Consider the following 16,310-nt stretch of genomic DNA (forward strand, 5'->3'; position numbering starts at 1 on the left):
CATCTGGTGAGTTGGGTTAGCATACAATGTTTAGATTAGTTAAGTCACAAGGGAGTTCAGCAAGATTGGATGATATTTATTTTAATGCGAAGAATCTGATGAACAAGGCAGATAAATTGAGAACACAAATTAAAATATGGGGATATGATGTCATTGCTGTCACTGAGACACGGTTGAAAGAGGGGCAGGATTTGCAGTTCAACATTCCAGGATACAGGATCTTAAGGCAAGACATGGAAGGAGGTAAGAGAGGAGGGGGTGTCACAATTTGATCAATGAATCAATTACAGCAGAAAGGAGGGATGATATCTTAGAAGGCTCTTCAATTGAAGCCAATGGGTAGAAGTCAAAAACCAAAAAGGAGCAATCACATTGCTGGGAGTGTTCCATAGGCTTCCTAACAGTGCGTGGATAATAGAAGAGCAGATATGTAGGCAAATTTCAGAGAAGTGTAAAAGTGTAGTGATAGTGGGAGATTTCAACTTCCCCAATATTAACTGGGGTAGCCAGAATGTGAAAGGTTAAGAGAGACCAGAATTTTATAATAAACTTATTAGTGTCACAAGTAGGCTTACATTAACACTATAATGAAGTCACTGTGAAAATCACCATCTAGGACAGGGGTGGGCAAACTATGGCCCGCGGGCCGCATGCGGCCCGCCAAAGGTATTTCTGCGGCCCACCAAGTCATTAAAAAAAATTTCTTTAAAAAAAATTTTTTTTTTTTTTAAAATTTTTTTTAAGGTTAATAGGGGGGGGGGGGGGGGGGACTGTTGGGTTACTTACTGGTATAGGGTGGATACGTTGACTTCAGTAGGGTGATCATTGCTCGGCACAACGTCGAGGGCCGAAGGGCCTGTTCTGTGCTGTACTGTTCTATGTTCTATATGAGGCGCCCAGAATCATAACCGGGTGAAGTAATTATTTTACTTAATATACTATGCGGCCCTTTGTGAATTGTGAATTTCTGAATGTGGCCCTTGCACGGAAAAGTTTGCCCACCCCTGATCTAGGAGAACCTTTTAAACCAGTTTATAGAAGGTCTGACAAGAGAGGGTGTGATTCTGTACTTAATTTTCGTTAACGAGCTGGGCAAGTGGTTGAAGTATCAATGGGGGAGCATTTTTCAGACAGTGTTCATAACTCCATTAGATTTAAGATTGCTGTGGAAAAGGACAAGGATGGGTCTGAGATCAAAGTTCCTAACTGGGGAAGGCCGCTTTTAATGAGAACAGATATGCTTTGGCTAGAGTGGACTAAGAACAGACACTTAGGTAAATGTGTGACAGAACAGTGGGGCACATTTAATATGGAAACAGGGAGAGCACAGGGCCAACATGTTCCAATCAAGAAAAAGGGTGGGACCAACAAATCCAGTGAACCCTGGATATCGAGGGATATACAGCATTGGTTAGGGAGAAAAAGGCAGGTTTATGGCAGATATCGAGGACTCAAAACAGCAGAAGCCCAAGAGGCGAATAGAATGTGCATGAAGGAAATTAGAAAGGAAATTAGGAGAGCAAAAAGGGGACATGAAAGGATACTGGCAGGTAAAATAAAGGAAAACCATAAGTTGTTTTATTAAGGGTAAAAAGATAACTAGGGAAACAGTTGGGCCAATTAAGTGGTCATTTGTGTGTGGAGCCTGAGGATGTAGATAGGGTTCTAAATGAAGATTTTGTGTCGGTATTCACTCGTGAGAGGGACAGTGTGGGTATAGAAATCAGGGAGAAGGAGTGTAATAAAATTAAAGAAATTAACATAGACTGAGAGGAGGTTCTAAGTGGACTGGCCGGTTTAAACGTAGACAAATCTCCAGGGCCTGATGAAATGTATCCTAGGCTGCTGAGTGAGGCAAGGGAGGAAATAGCAGGGACGCTGGCAATAATTTTCAATTCCTCTTTGGCCGCAGGAGAGGTGCCGGAGGACTGGAGGATAGCCAATATGGCACCATTATTCAAGAAGGGAGGAAGGGATAAACCAGGAAACTACACGTCAGTCAATCTAACCTCAGTGGTGGGGAAGCAATTCAGGGACAGAATGAATCTGCATTTAGAGAGGCAGGGATTAATCAAGAACAGACAGCATGGTTTTATTAAGGGGAGGTCATGTCTGACCAACTTGATTGCATTTTTTGAAGAGGTGACCAGGTGAATAGATGAGGGAAATTCATTTGACAGTCTCCTTGGACTTCATCAAGGCTTTTGATAAGGACCCACATGGGAGACTGAGAGCGAAGCTAGGAGCCCATGGGATCCAAGGAACTTTGGTCCCTTAAGGTAGCAGAGCAGGTGGATACAGTGGTTTAGAAGGCATATGGTGTACTTGCTTTTATTAGTCAAGGCAGAAAATTTGAGAGCAGGGAGGTCATGCTGGAACTGTATAAAAGATTGGGTAGACTACACCTAGAATATTGTGTGCAGTTCTGGAATCCAAATATTGGAGGGATGTGATAGCACTGGAAAGGGTGCAGAGGAAATTTACCAGGATGTTGCCTGGTCTAGAGAATTTTTGTTATGAAGAGAGATTGGATCGACTTGGATTGTTTTCCTTGGAGCAGGGGAGACTGAGAGGGGGATGTGATTAAGATGTATAAAATTATGAGGGCATAGATAGAGTAGGCAGGAACAAACTTTCCTCCTTGTGGAGGGATCAATGACCGGCGACATAGGTTTAAGGTAAGAGGCAGGAGGTTTCAAGGGGATGTGAGGAAAAACATTTTTGCTCAGAAAGTGGTGGGAGTTTGGAATCTCTGCCTGAAAGGGTGGTGGAGGCAGAGACCCTCATAACATTAAAGAAGTAATTAGATGTGCATTTGCGATCCTAGGGCACACAAGGCTATGGGCCAAGTGCTGGAAAATGGGATTAAATTGATTAGGTGGTTGTTTCTGACCAGTAGAGACATGATGGGCCAAAGGGCCTTTTCCGTGCTGTATGATTCTATGACTCTATGACCATCATTACCCTCCCAGATAGACTGATCTTACATTTGATTTTGGAAGATGCTATTTTACCTGTGTGTCGGGATGATGGTGCTACATCTTTATTACAGGACGGAGTTCGACACTCGCTATCTGCGTGTCTCCGAATTACCTGGAACCTCATGATGTGCAGGTACCTGTTATTCTCCAACCTCTCCCGCTATTGGATCCCGTCATTGGGGTGGACATTGCCACCCTCCACTTGCCCCCCCCCCACTTAGACTTTAGATCCTCTTATTTATCTGCATTCCATGTGGCCTTGTCAGGGTTCATCTTCTTCATCCGCCTCCTTGCAACCTGTGCACAGTGCTGTCCATGAAGACCAGCTCAGCATGGAGATGATAGGCAGGAACCAGTCAACCCCAGGAGAATAGTGCACAATGCATCAAGAGCAGCGCAGCACTACGGAAGGTAGAGTGTATGTTACACTCACCTCAAAGTCTCCTGCGAACTGAGGACTGCCTTGTGCACACCACTCTATCAATCAGGTTTTAGACAGACATAATGTCACACTGGTGTGATGGAAGATTCTGGTGGCCAGTAGTTTTAATGAGCATTTATGAGATGCAAATTAATGCAAATAGCATTAACGTCACCAGCCAGGGGAAAGGCTGGCCTGCCATTAATCTGCCATTGGGAGAATTGCAACATGTTTTAACACTGACGGATTTTCAAGTTTTTGGTTCCCATTCGATTCTCCATTTCCACCAGCCACCAAACCCATTGCAGGTGGGAGTGACAATTCTGCCTTTTGTGTGTGTGTGTGGGGGGGGTGGGGGGGGGGGAGGGTCTGATGGGGGTGATCTAGAGTTGGCAGGGCTAAACATTTCTGCACCTCTCTCCTGTTGATCCAGTAAAGACACTTTCCACCACCCTGAACCTACCCTCCGGGTTTGCCAAGACCTGGGAAACCTGGCTGCCCAATGTAAAACTAACAATGCTTAAATCAGAGGCTGCCAGCCTCACTAAATATTAAGATTGCCAACATTCATTGGAGGAACAGGCTGGCTGCACTCTCCACTCCAACCCCCATCCCCTCCCTTACATTATACTCAGTTGAGGTTTGGTGTCAGGTTGGGAGTCAAATTTCAAACATTTGATCCAGCCTCAATTCACCCAGTTCTGTGGGTTAAAGCAAAGCAGTCTGAGCTGTTCTATAATATACAGAGTGAATGTAAATCTCTGCACTTATCTAATTATGGCTACTTGTGCCTCTTTGATTTGTATTGCTCTGCCATTGGTGGCCATGCCCATAATTGTCGAGGTTCTTAGCTTTGGAATTCCCTCTCTACATCTCTCAGTACCTCTCCTCCTTTAAGGCACTTCTTTCACAATCTTTCCATCACCTGTCATAATATCTACTTATGAGGCTTGACTGCATTAATAGGAATGAATACTACAAAGTCAAAGACATATTTTGGATCTTCAATTTACAGCTCTGTTTACTAATGGAAATGTTCAATTAAATTCATTGGCAACCCTTGTAAAGGGGTAACGAACCATTAAATTAATCTAGGATATTAGACTATTACATTAATTTAAAGCTTCACTAATTTCAGTCAGCTGTAATTGTTCATTGCTTCTTTTATCAGTCTTCATCAAGTTACCTGCCATCTCGTTCCATGTTGTTGCTTTAACAGAGCCTTAAAAATGAAATTGATATGAATGAAAAATGAGGAAAGCAATTTGTACAAGTAATTGTGCAAAATACAGTATATTCACTCTTACTTAATTTTAACTTTATGTTCTCATTTAACAACCGTGTTGTGTAACTAATGTTTATGATATCGTAAAATGTGAGTACTCCTCTGGTTTCTGTAGTGAAGATTACTGTAGGATTGAGTGATTTGCTATTTGTTAAGGGCTGATGTGAGATTTTACTAATTTCAGAGCCTCTGCAGCTCAAAACGAGACCTTGTGGAGTGATTGTTGAATAACAATTAGTGTGAGACTTAACATGGACTGACACAGGACCAGAAGATGCCGAATATGATGAACATTGACATGAGGAACTGTGGGTGACTGGATTATTAAATGGCTGAAGTGCCCATACGTGAGATTCCTTGCTTGTTAAGTAATAGCTTCAGATTTCTGTTTGTGCTTAACAATGGCTGGGATGTTGGACTTAATCTTAAACCGCCTGACTTCTTTCATACCTATTTCCGACAATCTAAGGACCAAGATCAGATTGGTCAAAGAAACTATATACTGTATGATGGAATACTAACTTGATGATGGAATACTAACTTGAGACATTCATTAACATCTCATGATCACTATAAAATTAGCTGCAGATGAATTAGAAATAACTTTATGCAACTAAAGTGATATAATAATGAGGTCTGTTGGTAGGAAGACCATAGAAATGCAGAAAGATTTATGGTACTGAAATAGGCCAATTAGCCCATCATGCCCCGTACAATTACAGGTGAGTCAGGACTTTGCTCATAGGACTGACTCAGAACTCAACAAAGAGTTGCAATGCAATTTGAGACCTTTCTGCTTTGTGTGGTTTTTGTCCCACATTTTTTCTTCAAAGTACCCCCTTATTTTATTGAAGAAGGTGCCCATAGAAGATTTATTTGACTTTATTTTAACTTGATGGGTCCGATTTAATGGCCGCCTTGCACTTCAGCAAGAGCACAATGAGGCCGCTAAATCGCGATCGGGGGGGTGGGGGGCAGCTTTTCAGAAGGGGGATGGCTGCCGATGGCCTCAGCTGGGAGTGGGGGGTTATTTCAATATCAGTGGGTCCACCATGCCAACCCCTGGAATGTATAGTCACATTCTGGGGGCAACCCCAGCCAGCCTGCCTCACCAACCATCCATAATTCCCGCTGATCGTCCTAATAGATAGGACTCTGGCCGCACGGCTGAAGGCTATTGCTAATTGGGAATTAGCAATAGTATTTCAGTCAGCACCTCTCATTTCCCAAGTAGATTCCTGTGGGTAGTAGTGCGGTGTTGCATGTGGGGGTTATTGCCTTGCATCGCAATCGGACTGTGATACCTGGACACAGTGCCTGGACACATGGACAGAGTGGCCAACATCTGAATATCTAGGGGCTGGGACCCAGAACCGGGGAGATTTCTGTGTTGTCTGGGTGAGTGCAGTGGGGACAGGACCTGCACCCGGTCCAGGTAACAATAGGTGCGGACGTCTGGAGTACAGGGTGTGGGGTCTGGTAATCAGGGTGCCCGATTTGGCCAGGGGTGCATGGGTAGGGCATGTTGGGTGGGGGGTTGGAGGAGGGCGATGAGGAACATGGAGGATCCCAGGATGGAAGACACCGCTGGTTGTCTGTCTCACACCTCTCACAGTTCCTTACAGAAATTACACAGTATGAATGATGCCTTGGACTCTGCAGAACTCTAGATGCTGCTGGCAGGCCAGGCACCTGAGGAGGTGGTGGCAGCAGGGGTGATAGAGGTTTGAAGCGGCAGCCCATGTGCAGGACCCCAGCCCCACAACCTGAGACCCAGCCTCCGATCAGGCCAGGATGCAGGGGGGGGGGGGGGGGGGGGGGGGGGGGGGGAGAGGAGACCCGTGGTGGCCCAAGGTGTACAAGTGTCGCTGGTTTTTCAAACAGATGACGGACAGCCTGTGCACAGGAGGCTCTTCGGCCACCCCTGCGATTTCCAGGGCCCATTCCTCACAGGGGGTGAGGACTCTGATGTCCGGTACTCTGCTGCCCATCTAAGCCCTCTCCCATCAGTTGTGAAGCAATGTCTCCTGTGGGACAAGAGGGGCCATCATGAGCTGCACACATCATTCATCGCGGGTGGGGGTGGGGGGGGGGGGGGGGGGGTTTGTGAGGGGGTAGATGGGGAGTTAGGGGAGATGGGGAGCTGCGTGGGCATGGGGTGTATTGGGAGGGGGCCAACATGGGTGGCACTGCTGGAGATAGGTGGACCTGGGCACAGAACAGTGCTCGGTAGGGACAGTGCCAGGTGCATGCTTGTTGGAGGATGGCGGAGATGGGCTGGGGTGTGCCCATGGAGCTGGCTGATCTTCTTATGGCACTGGGTGCGGGTCCTCCTGGTGATGCTCCCCAAGCTGACGTCTGCTGCCACTTCCGCCCAGACGGCACTGGGATGCCCTGTGGCTACCCGTCCGAGCCCCTCAGGCCATTCCATCTGATTTTGACCTCATTCAACAGTCTGGCCAGGCCGAAATGCCCTAACCATGGGATTGGCCTCCTCAGTGGCGTGGTTGTGAGCTGTGTGGGGTTGGCTGTGCAGGATCGGTTTAAGTGCTGCTGGCCCTTGTTAGCAGGGAGCTGGCAAGTGCTGCTCCAGCGAATCAGCCGGTGGCACAGTTATTTGCGGCTTGAAGTCCGTGGGGCCTCGTTAAGTGGTCCAATGAATGTTTTATAGCGATGATGGCCTCGCCAGGCCAAGTGTTGGGAAGCTCGTGGCAGTTCCCGCTCGCTACCATACTGAGAAACGTTTCCATTAAATCGCGCCTGTACATTTCCTAATGAGAGAGGTAATTCGCACATTTGGATTCCGACTTAGGCATGTGGTCAATATATTGGGCAACACTGAATTAAGAAAGCAGAATGAATAAGCATGGGAGCTGGCTGATTTCCTGCCTTCCCTAACTAGCTCACTGTGGTGGGATTGGCCACTAGCTGCATCTATATAAGGCCCATGTCTTAAAATGACCTGGGCCTCGCAATGGTAGCATCGAAAATTAAAGCTGTCCCTAATAACGTCTAATTACTGCATATATTTATATACCATTTTTGACTCTCTGGCCACAGGAGAGATGCCGGAGGACTGGATGAGAGCCAATGTGGTACCATTATTCAAGTAGGGAGGAAGGGATAATCCAGGAAACTGCAGGCCGGTCAGTCAAACCTCATTGGTTGAGAAACTATTGGAAGCAATTCTGAGAGACAGAATTAATCTGCATTTGGAGAGGCAGGGATTAATCAAGAACAGTCAGCATGGTTTTGTTAAGGGGAAGTCATGTCTGCCCAACTTGATTGAATTTTTTGAAGAGGTGACCAATTGTGTAGATGAGGGCAATGCATTTCACATAGCCTACTTGGAATTCAGCAAGGCTTTTGATGAGGACCCACATGAGAGATTGATAGCGATGGGATCCAAGAAAATTTGGCAATTTGGGTCCAGAATTGGCTGAGTGGCAGGATGCAGAGGGTGATGGTCGAGGGGTGTTTTACTGGCTGGAAGTCTGAGTCCATAGAATCCCTACAGGCAGAAGGAGGCCATTCAGCCTATCGAGTCTGCACCAATCCTCCAAAAGGGCACCCTACCTAGGCCCAATTCGCCGCCCTATCCCCGAAAATCCACCTAACCTCTGGACACTTCGGGGAAATTTATCATGACCAATCCTCCTAACCTGGACAGCTTTGGAGTGTGGGATGAAACCGGAGCACTTGGAGTAAACCCACGCAGACATGAGGAGAATGTGCAAACTCCACACAGACAGTCACCCGAGGTCGGAACTGAACCCGGGTCCCTGGCGCTGTGAGGCAGCAGTGCAAACCACTCTGCCACCGTGCCGTCCAGTGGGGTCTCGTAGGGATCAGTTTTGGGGCCCTTGCTCTTTGTGGTTTAGAGAAATTATTTAGATTTGAATGTAGGAGGGTTGATAAGTAAGTTCGCAGATGATATGAAAATTGGTGGTGCTGTAAATAGTGAGGATTGTCTGAGATTACAGGAGGTTATAGACAGGCTGGTCAGATGGGTTGGTCAGTGGCATTCAATCTGGATAAATGTGAGGTGATGCACTTGGGAAGGACAAACAAGGCAAGGGAACAGCAGGACCCTGAGAAGCACCGAGGATGAGAGGGATCTTGGTCTGCATCTGCACCTAAGGTAGCAGTGTAGGAGGTGGATACAGTGGTTAAGAAGGCATATGGTATATTTGCCTTTATTAGCCGAGGAATAGAGTTTAAGAGCAGGGAGGCTATGCTGGAACTGTATAAAATGTTGGTATGGTCACAGCGAGAGTATTGTGTGCAGTTCTGGAATACACATTATAGGAGGGATGTAACAACACTGGAAAGGGTACAAAGGGAGATTTACCAGGATGTTAGTTTTGAAGAGAGATTGGATAGACTGGGCTTGTTTTCCTTGGAGCAGAGGAGACTGAAGGAGACTGTTTGAAATGTAAAAATTATGAAGGGCATAGACAGAGTAGACGGGATGAAACATTTCCTCTTGCTGGAGAGATCAGTGACCAAGGGCATAGGTTTAAGGTAAGAGGCAGGAGATTTTGTGGGGATGTGAGGAAAACGCTTTTCACCCAGAGGGTGATGGGAGTCTAGAACACACTACTTGAAGGCATGGTGGAGGCAAAGACTCTCATAACATTTCGGAAGTACTTAGATGTACATTTGAGTTGCCAAGGGCAAGTGTTAGAAAATGGGTTTAGAATAGTTAGGTGGTTATTTTTGACTGGCGCAGATGCAATGGGCCAATCGGCCTTTTCTGTGTTGTAGATCTCTATGACTGTCTAACTCTATGAACAAAATGAAACATCACAAGGCACTTCTGAGGAACACTATAAAACTAGGTATGATACTGAGCCACATAAGGAAATATTGAGTTAGATATCCAAAAACACTGATATTTTCCCTCCATATTAACCACCTCTTGTAGTTTGTTGTTTTCAATTCCATTGCCTGCCCCAACATAACGCCACCCCTTCTCCACATGGCCCTTGTTGTTCAGTTTTGCACCCGTTAACACATTCTGCAATCTTACCTTTGTCACTATTAGCACTCTTCACCCCTTAATAGTACCATTAACATACCCTTTGTCTAATGTCCATGGTACCTTTGTCAATCTCTCCTTTGCCCCAATCTATCCCTGTTCTTCTATTCTACCCCACCTCCTCTCCTACAGTATAATTCATTACATTTCTTCTTTCCTTCAGTTCTATAGAAGGGTCATTTGGCCTTGAAAGATTAACTCTGGTCACAATTCGCTGTCTTTATGGCGCATGAGTGAGAGCGTGACGAGGCCGGTGAATAGTGGGAGAGGCCAAAAACAAGAACCGCTCCGGGTGTCAAACTGCTTGTGATGCTACCAGCCCGCTCCTGTCGGCAAAATCAGGATCCCACTGCAGCATGGTGTGAAGCCAATAATCACCACTTAAGCCCTATTTTTATACAATTAATGGGAGTCATCCCACATCTAACGGCATCCCGTGATTCAGCAGCCTCCCCAGAAAGTGATCACAGTTGGCACTGATTAGTACTCTTTTAAAAAATGTGGTAGTCACCACTGATTTATTATACTGTATATATGGGTTTTACGGTAAGGCCCCTGTATTACAGGTACGGGGGTAGATCCCTGCCTGCTGACTCCACCAGGCAGAGTATAAATGTGTGTGCTCTCCGTACAGCAGCCATTTCATCAGCTGCTGTAGGAGGCCACACATCTCTGTGTAATAAAGCCTCAATTACATTCTACTCTCAACTCGTCGTAATTGATAGTGCATCAAAAAATGTGAACTTGGCGGAAGCGTTCCTGCGGGGATCCGAGGAGGTGAGTAGACATCTTCACTCACTGGCAAAGAGCCTGGGGGCACTGGATTTGCTGCCCCAGTGCTCAGTGGGGGGGAAGGGGGTGAAGACCCTCAGGTGGGGGGGGTGCACCCTTGGCTGGGGTAGGCCGCCATGGGGGGGGGGGGGGGCGCATTGTAGGAGGAGGTGGTCTTCTGGAGGAGAAACCTCGTGTGGCTCCGCCATGCCAACCCCTGGATCTTGGGTACCCCATCCGGGAGCAACCCTTGTCCCTGTCCATCTGCCCCACCGACCACCTGTAAGCCTTGCCAACTGCTGAGGCCTCTGGCCGTGCTTCTGAAAGGCTATTGCTGAATTGGCTATCGTAGTTAAGTGAGCACTTCACACATCCCAAGTGGATTCCCGTGTGTGGGCGGGCCATGTACCATGTGGGAGCCATTGCCTAGCATCCCACCTTGACACTGTGCCTGAACACGGTGGGAGGTCACATCATACACGCAGCAATGAAGATCCGAAAACCCAGAGGATGGGCCCCTGCACCGGGGACATCTCCACAGTCGAAGGGTGGGTGAGTGCAATGGGGAGGGGATCAGTGCCCAGTCCAGGTAACATTATGAGCCAGTGTCCGGGATCCAAGTTGCGGGGGAGCCCGCTGTGCTGGGTGTGCATAGGCAGTGCGTGCTAGGTATGGGGGAGGTGGGTAGAGAGATCAATGGGGTTGGCCACCCAATTCCTTACAGATATTGAACACTATGGGTGGCATTTTGGACCCTGCAGAACAGCCCCTGGTGGAACTGTTGGTTTGCCAGGCGGCCAGGCGCTGGAGACGTCGGAGGGCAGTGTCTGCCAGGGATCGAGGCGGCAGTCCATGTGCCAGACCCCGCCCCACACCCTGAGGACCCCGCTGCTCATCAGGCCAGGGTGAGACCCAGAGGGAGAGGCCCGCGACGGCCCAGGGTGTACAGATGTCGCTGGTCAAGCAGATGACGTACTGCGCGTGCCGCAGAAGGTTCTGCGTCATCAAGGAGACGGTGTGGAACCTGTGCCATGTCCTCATGGACTTGGCACCATGTGGAGAAGAGGGACACTCACTCTCTGTGGCCGTAAAGGTCACCACAGCCCTGAACTTTTACGCCTCGGGATCATTACAGGGCCCGGGCGGGACATCTGTGTCATCTCGCAGGTCGCAGCCCACAGGTGTATCCAACACGGATGCACTGTTTGCCCAGTAGAAAACTATATCAACTTTGACGTGGATGAAGGCAACAGGATGCCCAGGCAGTAGGATCCTCTGCCATCGTCAGGTTCGTGGGCTGATAGACTGCTCGCATGTCGCCTTGCGCGCACCAGGCCAGCTGTGAATGTCTCACGTTAACAGAAAGGGGTTCCACTCCCTGAATATCCAGTCCGTGTGTGACCACCACATGCAGATCATTCTTGCCAGGGAGTGTGCACAACAGCTACATCCTGGGACAGTCAGACATTCCCAACATCTTGGAGGAGCATGCCAGTATGGCTGGTTGGCTCTTGGGGGATAAGGGTTACCTGCTGAGGACCTGGCTAATGATGCCAGTATGGAAACCAGAGACTGAAGCCGAGACCCGATACGAGGTCCAGGTGGCCACCTGAGATGCCATTGAGCGGTGCATCAGACTCCTTAAAATGCACTCCCGATGCATCGACTGTTCTGGCAGTCCCCTGCAGTACACCCCTCGGAGGGTCGCCCGCTTTGTGGTGGTCTGCTGTGTCCTTCACAACCTGGTACAGCAGCGGGGCGACGTGCTGGAGGTGAGGAATGGGGAACATGTGGCCATCTCTGAGAAGAGGGCGGATGAGGACGAGAATGATGAGGAGATGCCGGACCAGCAGGAGCTGGCGGATGATCCTGGGGAAGAACTAGGAGACCAGCCAGAGGCAGCAGGACAGGCAGCAGCGGCGAGGGTCCGGCAAGCCCAGTGGTCTAGGGAGACTCTCACACTCGCCCGATTCTGATGCAGCGTGGACTGGTCCGTCATTGTTCCTTTCTCACCCCGCCCCTGCTATTTTAGCTCACTGAGCTAAATCGCTGGCTTTTCAAGCAGCCCAGCAGCACGGTTCGATTCCCGTACCAGCCTCCCCGGACAGGCGCCGGAATGTGGCGACTAGGGGCTTTTCACAGTAACTTCATTGAAGCCTACTCGTGACAATAAGCGATTTTCATTTTCATTTCTAACCCTCTGTATTACAACAATCCAGGGTTCTGGGACCCTGTCAGTGGGTCACAGGCGGTGATGATAACCCACAGAGAGCTGAGCGCCAGTGTTCCTCAATGTATGCCATCGTCTGACCCCTGTCTGTCTGCTGAGTGCTCGCTCATACCAATCACCTGCACATGGCGTGCCGGGGCTGAGTGGGGGTGGGGGGGATGCATGCCTGGAGAGACCGGCCAAGGGTTCGGTTGTCGGCCTACATTGCGGAAAAAAGTGACACTAGTTGTAGTGAAGGTTTTTTAATGTTTCATAGATATCCAACAATGCCCCACTCTCCTGATGGTGCTGTGCCACTCCCTCCACCACCCCCTCACTCTCTGCCTACTCCCCCCTCTTTCCTCCTCCCCAGGGCCCTCAGTAATCCTCAACGTGCTTAGCCTTCCTTGCTCTAATGCTATCTAGGTGTGTCCCCAGGATGCACATCAGAGGTGGAGGCAGCTATCTGCTTACCATGTCCCGTGGCCTTCGATGACACTGGCAGGGGATCCCCTGGTGGCTCTGGGGCTGGAGGGCCTTGGCGCACATGTCATTGGCACATGCACTGCGTGCGGCCCTGCCCTGTGTGCTGACGGCGAGATGCGGCGTCGTCAGAGTGATTGAACGCGGGGGTGCTGTTGCCTACCATTCCCAGTCTTTGGGACAGATTCAGGTTGCCATCTGAGACCGGGACATGTCCCGCAGCACCTCATCAAGGTCAGCCTGGTACTGGGTCACTTCCCCCAGTGAGTCAGACTTTCTGCCGAGGCCCTCAGCCATGGGCATCACTGAATGCGCCACGCCTTGGACACCTCCACCAATGCTGCTGACGTCGTTCACCAGCCTCTCCACTGCGGTCGCCACTCTTGCATTGTTGGCCTCTGCATTGACAATGACATCTCCTGCACCCATAGCCTCAGGGACTCCTGCAATCCACTATGGATCTCCTGGAGTGTCACTGACATCTCCCTCTGAATGTCCCGGCTGCTCCCTATCGTTTCTATCAGCTCCGGGATAGCCTTGTCCATAGACTCAGCATCAGGCGGGGACTCAGCTGGGTCCTGGAATCCAGCAGATCGCCGATTGCTGTCTCACCTGGGCGTTCCTGCCTCCACCTGTTGTGCATCAGCGACTGTGTGGTGCTCACCAGAATGTGCCCCAGAAGACTGATCACTAAAGCTGCCCACCGAGGTGTGTGCACTGCGCTGGTGGAGGGTGGGGATGACAGCTGTGACGCGTCGATTGTGGTATCCTCGGAGCTCTCCCCCGAGGTGGTCCCATGGGAGGCAAGGGATGGGACCACCCCGGATGGGCCAGCACCATCAGCTGGAGGACCTGCTGGAGAATGGACACGTGGTCAGTGGGAGGAATGGGTCAGTCTGTATTGGCTTTAACATGTCACATTTGGCAGGTCCTCTGGGTGGGGCCCAGCGGAACCTCAAGTCTGCAGCTTACGCCGAACTCCGCATTGATGACCGCTCTGTCCTTGGCCACCCCCGTCACCACTGGAGCCCGTTCCTCAAAGGTCGTGAGGATTCTTATGTCCGGCACCCGACTGCCAGTCTTGGCCCTCTCCCAATGATAATGGGAGAGCTTCTCCTGTGGAGACACAGACAGGGCATTGTTAGCCACACATGCAGTTCACAGTGGTTTTGGGGGGGTGGGGGTGTTGAAGGCAGGGGAGATGAAGGGAGGGCTGGGGGGCATATGGAGGGTTGGGGGGGTGATCCTCGCGTGGGGGCAGAAAGGTATTGTGGTGTGATGAGTTGGGTGGTGTGAACTCATCCGTGCTGCCTGGTGTAGGACGTTGATCTTCTTGTATCACTGGAGGGCAGTCCTCCTAGTCACGCAGCCAAAGATGATGGCCGCTGCTGCTTCGTACCAGGCGGCAGTGGCCACCCTATGGCTCACCCTCAGGGATCTTTGGGGGATCAGGACATCCCTCCTGGCCTCGACCGCATCTAGGAGCCTCCCCAGGTCCACCTCTCCAAACCTTGGTCTGGCACCTCGTGCCATGGCTCCGAGCTGAGTGGGGGCCCACGGTGACCTGGCACGTGATCGGGCCCCACCGATCTGCGGGCGGGCCTGTGCCGTGAGGCAGTCCTTCCTTCCGCGGGAGGCTGGCGAGTGTGGTGCCAGCAAATCAGCTGGCGAGCCTTCATTTACGGTGTGAGCCCCATGTGGCCTCGTTAAGTGGGCCAATTAACGCTGTATTCGATCCCACTCGCTATCACACTTAGAAATCTTTCTGGAGAATCGCGCCCTCTATTTCTCTCCACAGATGCTGCCAGGCTTGCTGAGTGTATCCAGCATTTTCTGTTTTTATTAGATTAGTCAGTGAGGTAGGTTTTTAGGAGTGACCTGAAGGAGGAAAGTGAGGTCGAGAGGCAAAGAGGCATAGGGAGGGAATTCCATATCGTGGAAGGGCACCAATGGTGCAGCCATTATAATTAGGAATGTACTTGTACAAGTGTGCATTAGAGGAGTGTAGATAGCTCAGAAGGTTGTGGGTCTCGTCTTCTACTACATGTCAGTTGTTTTGAGCCCAGGAAAGTAGGCTCTCACAACCTTTTGTTTAAAAACCTGACTAAACGCTTGTGTTTCTGTCTTTTCTTTAACCTCCCTGTGTTCACAGGCTCAGAAGAGAGCCACAGAAACCTACCAGAGCCAGAACAAGAGGCCTCACATGCATTGAATGTGAGGGGTTTAGCAATTAATGGGAGAGGTTGACAAATTGATTTCTATTTACAGTGCTTGGAAAGCATCCTCACAGCCCAGTCCATGAGCATTTGAGTCAACTCCAGTATCGATGCCATTTCCTTTAAAGCTTGTGTGGATAGATTTTGTTATAAAATGTAATCCTTAAACGCAACACTTTTCACCCTCCCCAAATCATTTCTGTGCAAAGCTAGTCAAAAAAAATTAAACGTGGCAAATATATTAGTCGGTGCTTACATTTTTATGGCAGACTTTCAGTCTTGATTCTCACAGACATGAACTGTTCCAGCCTCCAATCAAAGACCGATAGCATTTCCTTCCTGCTTCCTCACAACTTCCTACAGCAGGTCTTATCGACAGAGAAATACTGAGATAGTTAGTCTGCTTTCAATGCCAAGTCAAGCCTTTTAACAGGAAACTGATGGCAAAAAGGTAAATTAAAACAAAATTCTCACCTCCTTCAAGGCGACTGCAGTTTTATTTATTGGAAACATGGCAGTTTTACGAAAACCCACCCCCAGATATATTTGCTGATGTGAAGCACGGAGTTCTGCACCCATAAATCCTGATCACCTTATGTTTGTTTATTTTTATCCCACAGTCACTGCCAGATTTCAATCTGGTCAGTACCGATAGCGCCTGTCTTTGCTAGGCTTGTCAGAGTAATCTGATAAGCTCCCATGCGACCTCCTTTGATAAAAATTGGCAAAGGATTAAGAAGAAATCTTTGTTCTTCCATCGGTATAAAATAAACACGACAAAAATAATTCATTATAATCAAAATAGTTATGGTACACAACTGTTTAGTGCGATTATATTGTAAAAAACCTAATTAGCAAAATACAAATGCAAGCTCAAAAATTATTCTTGGTTTCTTTATCAGT

General features: G+C 49.0%; 2 long non-coding RNA genes across 2 annotated transcripts in view; one reads left to right on the forward strand and one right to left on the reverse strand.

Moving 5' to 3' along the window:
• LOC119969585 overlaps positions 1 to 5,261 on the forward strand; it is a 78,786-nt gene extending 73,525 nt beyond the window's left edge. Inside the window, exons 2-3 of the long non-coding RNA XR_005461421.1 lie at positions 3,053 to 3,114; positions 4,872 to 5,261. This is a non-coding gene — a long non-coding RNA (uncharacterized LOC119969585). The remainder of the gene's footprint in view (positions 1 to 3,052; positions 3,115 to 4,871) is intronic.
• On the reverse strand, positions 4,428 to 15,995 carry LOC119969584. Its single transcript, XR_005461420.1, has 3 exons — positions 15,882 to 15,995; positions 15,664 to 15,775; positions 4,428 to 4,624 (listed from the first exon to the last, which is right to left on the reverse strand). It is a non-coding gene; the product is annotated as an uncharacterized LOC119969584 (long non-coding RNA).
• Positions 15,996 to 16,310: the final 315 nt, after the last annotated feature.

The sequence above is a fragment of the Scyliorhinus canicula genome, chromosome 7 (assembly GCF_902713615.1).
Source record: "Scyliorhinus canicula chromosome 7, sScyCan1.1, whole genome shotgun sequence".
Lineage (NCBI taxonomy): Eukaryota > Metazoa > Chordata > Chondrichthyes > Carcharhiniformes > Scyliorhinidae > Scyliorhinus > Scyliorhinus canicula.